The sequence below is a fragment of the Halyomorpha halys genome, unplaced genomic scaffold (genome assembly GCF_000696795.3).
Source record: "Halyomorpha halys isolate HHAL.00 unplaced genomic scaffold, Hhal_1.1 Scaffold66.1, whole genome shotgun sequence".
In the NCBI taxonomy this organism is placed as follows: Eukaryota; Metazoa; Arthropoda; class Insecta; order Hemiptera; family Pentatomidae; genus Halyomorpha; species Halyomorpha halys.
This window is the reverse complement of record NW_027112997.1, coordinates 486,435-491,761: the sequence shown is the minus strand read 5'-3', so window position 1 is coordinate 491,761 and position 5,327 is coordinate 486,435. Positions and strand designations below refer to the sequence as shown.

Below are 5,327 nucleotides of genomic sequence, written 5' to 3'. Positions count from 1 at the left end.
AGAAAACTGTTTTTAAATAATATAAATATGAAATATAAAAATAAGAAAGAATATGGAGATAAGATTTTTTTATTAACATATTTACGCATTATTGATTTTTTGTAGCTGATATATTGTTTTTTAAACATTGACGAAATTTTATTGTGAGGATACGGAGGGAACACTTAAAATCTGCAATATAGTAAAAATTGATATAGATTTCTCAAAATAAATTAGCTAACTACTAATCTTTCAGTACATTTTTATGAAATATTGCTTTTTAAAAAGCTATATCTCGAGAACCATTGAACGTAAATAGCACTATTAGGGCTAATATTTCAGAAAATTTACCCTGCTTTAAATGATGTCCTCTTAGGCTTTCTAGTATTATTTGTAATTTTTAAGATACAGAGTTCCAAATAAAAAATTAATTTTTTTTATCGTTTGGAACACCCGCCATCTTTTATTTCCCCTACCTATACTTGGAAGACTCATCAATGTTGACTAGTAATTATGCATAGTTTTCATTAAAGTAATCAAAAATTGGGGTGAGATAACTGCCTTTTTTTTCCACTTGGGCTCTTGTTCAATATAGACTAAAACCTGTTTTTTTTAATAAGATATTATGGACTAGAGACAGCTACAAAGATTTTTATGGGACATTCTCAATTCCTTTATCCTTTCATCTATTGTACATCCCCAAGAAAAACTTAAAAAAAAATATTTATATATACATAAAGATAGGGCAATCGGCAGTTTAAGGCGAAGGGTAAAGGTTATTTGATGATTTTTTAGGATTTTTTTTAATCCGCTAATTTCCACACCATTATTACTCAATTGTTTAAAAAATAGTTTGAACAGCCTCCACCTCTAATCTAGAGGGCCCATTACCTTAAAGACACCAGAGCCTCAAGATTCCAGCACGTCGTCATCACAGCTTCTGGTAAAGATTATTATTTAAAAGAGTTTCGAGTTTTTCTAAACGACAACAGAACTCATCCTAGCGCTTGTTATATGCACTAATATAGCTCAGGGTCCGTCCCATGTCACAATTAAAATAATACTCAATAGAATCGATTCATCGATCGACAAACCCCAGACAGATAGATCATTCGCCAAAAAAAAAAAAATGTTTATGATTATTTACTCTTATAAAAGCATATAAGTTAGTAAAAAATAAATTATAATCTACTACAAAAATGTATGAAAACCTATTCTAACGAGAAGTATTATATATCCCATTTAATTTAACTTGGAAAAAAAAAAGTTTTTTCCAGAGTTCAGGTAAATTTTTTTATGAAGTGACAAAAAAAATAGTAAACTGTAAAATGATGCTGTTTAACAACCACGAGATAATGTTTAATTTTCTTTTTTTTTCTAAGTACTACAATCTGCCACAACCTTGGATAATAAGTATTATTGATAAATGATCACATTCATACTAAAATTATAAATGAGTATTAAAAATAAATAATAATAAAATCTCTATATGTATATAAACCAAAAGATAAATAAAATTATGTTATATACAATATTATCAAACTATGCAATTTTTAATAGTTATCTAATATCATTGTGAAGATCCTGCAACGTTTAAGATTCTTTAATGATATACATTTATTTATTTTTTCATATAAACATTTTTTTTTATTATTTATTTTCTTTAACACATGAAGTTGACGAAATAAAAATAAAATATAATTGTGATATTTGCTAGAAATAATTTCTAAATATATTTTAACTCTACCTCATCTAAGTTGTTTCCTGTCAGACGCAAGTTCTGGCCTGCATAGACTTTCATCATACCTGTGATCAGAAAATAAAAATAAGCAGTCATAAAAAAAAAATTATAAATTCTTAAAATTAATTTTATAAAAAATACAATCATTTATAGCCAAGTTTAAAGATGACAGCTATGCTTATATATTTTCAAAATACAATAATTTTTGTAGGAAGAGGATATGTGATAGAAATAACCCGATAACCCGAATGTGACGGAAAAGTGTTTTCTAGAGATGTGAGTGTACAAGCGGATGGGATATTGTTTTTGCAAAGACTGAAAACAGATTGCTATTAAATATTTTTATGAATGTTTCTGAAATGAACTGGGTAGCTGATAGAAAAATATTATTCACTCTCTGAGCAGTAGTAAAATAAATTGTGGGACCGTAGTAACAACACAATAAAAAAACCTCTCAAAATTCTAAATTTTGTTCATAACATTGCTATCAGAATGTGCACTGGAGCATTGAGACCTTCCTATGTTGAGAGTTTATTAGTTGAAAGTAGAGATCGGGCTTTTAAAAGAGCTTATCTTATTCTGGCCTACACTTTATCTATTATTTCTTAACAACAATTTGTTTGCTAATATTCATAAAAACAAAGACAACTCAGTGGACATTGCAGAGAGATAAAGTAAAATCTTACAACTCTTGTATTTGAAACTGAGCAGGATTATAACAAGATATGACACTTTATTTCCTCGACGAAAAAATTCTTTTATAAGACCAGATATACAAGACAATATGAAATGTTGATGATCTATTAATGAAAAAGAGTCTGCAAAATTAAAACAGGCGTTTGGTTACGCGATCAGTGTTTACTTTGGCATAGAACCGATGATGAGGTTGGATGTGTGCTTAAAAATATGGACATGATAGTTATTCGTTAAACAAAAAACAAAAAAAAAAAAAAAAATTGTAAATGTTCTTTAAATAGCATACGCTTTTGTAGATAACAGATATTTTTTAATTACCTTCTGTCAGGCCATATTTGACAGCGGTAACTAACCTATACTAAAAATGATTTTCTTTTATAGAGGTAAAAATGTTTTTAAAAAAATGCATATTTTATTATTTATAGATGCATATACTTTTATTTTTGAAAACAAAGGCTGAAAAAAAATCAGTTATATTGGTTTGAATTTGAGTGCTACAAGCTTGAAGATAACAAACATCTATTAGATGTTATTAGTACAATCAAATATGTCAGTATTATCAATATTTGACATCTCAAAATGTTTATATGAGTTTTCTAATGCTTTTTCGGCGTCTCGCTTTGACACTCTTTCTAAAGTCTCTTCGTAACTCTCCTCTTCTTCTACTTCCAAAGAGGAAAAAGAATAAGCAGAAACAATGGCGTAGTCAGTGAGCTCTTCTGAAACTAGAAGACTACAGATCATTTCCGTACAAGAGATAATAATTGGTCGTATTCTGTAGATTTCTCTTCTTCTTCTTTTAAGCCCTCGACCAGTTCAGATTTGTCTGCCACCTTGAATCCAGCTTTTTTAAAGCGATTGGTAATGCTGGTTTTTCTTACATAAAATCAAGCTTTTCAATACTATCTGCACTTTTATTCTCTTGTTTTAACTTTTAAAATTTTTATAAAATTAATGGCAATAAATCCCACCAAATCACATTTACTCTTCGTCGTAAACCTGCCGACTGCCCTACAGTATATTTTAATAATGTGGCTCTTACCTCTGTTGATAACAGATAACAGATTCGTTATCTTGGACATCTTGACAAACGACTAACCTGGAATCCTCACACAAGACTGAAAAGACAGGAAACTGCACGCAGATTCCGACTATTACAGCACTTACTAGACAAACGATTTCAACTTCCCATTCACTACAAAACATTAGTATACACTAAGTGTATACTAAATCAGCCCAATTTGGACATATGGAATTGAGCTCTGGGGCTCCACCAAACCATCTAATTCCTCCCGCATCCAATCGTTACAATCCAAAATCCTACGTAAAATCCTTGATGCTCCTTATTTTGTTACTAATAAAACCATCTATAAAGACCTTAATGTTCCTTATGTAACCGATCTAGCCCGAACCCGATATAATTCCTTCCATTATAAACTCCCTAACCACCCAAACTCACTAGTTTCTAACCTTGCTTCCTCTTCCATTCCTGGCAATCCTCCGAGGCGCCTGAAAAGAAGATGGCCTCGTGACCTTACATTGTAAAATGTTTTTAGAGTTCTACTACTGGGTAGTTTCTCTACATGCTGTGTCATATCATTATGATCTTACTTCAAATTTGCTTGTTGTATTTTATACACAGTTGTAAATGCCAATAAATAAATAAAAAAAATTATTTATAGTCTGTTTCTCAGATAAATTGGAATTGGAGACTAAGTTCACCATGAAGTTTTTGAATTTTATTTTTTCTAAACAAGTTTTAATTTTCTAAAACAAAAACTTAGCTTCCAGATCTGTAATTGCAGATTAACGGGGTTCTGTTCAATGTGGCTTTTTATCATTCCACTCCCTTCATGACTGCGCAATTCTTTTCTTCTTTTTTTTTTCATCATTTTCGAAATAGCTTTATGTAATCGAACAAGATTCCCTGGTCAACACTGAGACTTTTTCTTATCTTTACTACATGTGTTTGGTTGAGGGAGAATTAGTATTAAATATTTTACATCGAACCTGAGTAAGCATTCCAGGACGAATTCCTCTTCCCATGGAGGAATTTTAGTTTATTACCTGGAATTAAAAGCTTGTTGTTTGATAAAGGCCGACACCTGAGAACTTGGTATATGTAAGTATGTAAGAAAAGGAGCCATAAATTATTTCTCTGTTTATTATCTATTTTATCTCTATTCTATTAATCTGTCTTTATTTATTTATTCTCCTTTATTTTAGTAAACAATAAAATAAACAGATTGCAGCAATCGATTGCCGCTCAAATATAATTTAATTCAATGAGAATAAAAATTGTAACTATCCAATTTTTTAATACAATCAATCCTCTGAAATACAAAATTACCTAATAAATAATGAACTTTTTTTTTGTTTATATTTTAGAACAATAAAGAAAACTTTTCAGAGTAAGGAAAATAGCATATGGTCTCCTATATCTTGTATGTACACATTCATATTTATAAAGAACAAAAATAATTTATTGTAGGAAGACAGTCCGGGAGGCGGTCATTAAAGGTATCAAAATAAAAAAACAGAACTATTTAATTCGTTATCTCAGTTTCAATCTGACAGCCCTGACGAAGCCTTGCAAAGTGGGCCGAAACGTCGCTTTACAATAAATAGTTTTCTTTCACTATATTGATAGCTTTATTGACCGCCGCCCGGACTATCTTCCCACAATCTACTTCATACGGTGAACAATCTTCTTCCAAAAATTTTATATTCCATCTGTGAGTTACGTTCAATATTTATAAAGTCCCACCCAGAAATTCGATAACTAAAATAAGCTTGCTCTCATAACTTAAAAAAACAAATTGTATTACATATTTATTCAGTTTTAAGAGATAATATAAGAGCTTTTATATTAAAGTAAAATATCGAATTTATTTAGTAATAAAATATATAA

General features: G+C 29.8%; 1 protein-coding gene across 3 annotated transcripts in view; it reads right to left on the bottom strand.

The window, feature by feature from the left end:
- Nucleotides 1–5,327, bottom strand: part of Sox102F (transcription factor Sox102F) — a 774,977-nt gene that overhangs the window by 489,277 nt on the left and 280,373 nt on the right. For all 3 annotated transcript variants that reach the window (XM_067050634.1, XM_067050632.1, XM_067050633.1), the window contains one exon: nucleotides 1,727–1,785. The gene's annotated coding sequence lies outside the window, so the exon portion shown is untranslated. The remainder of the gene's footprint in view (nucleotides 1–1,726; nucleotides 1,786–5,327) is intronic.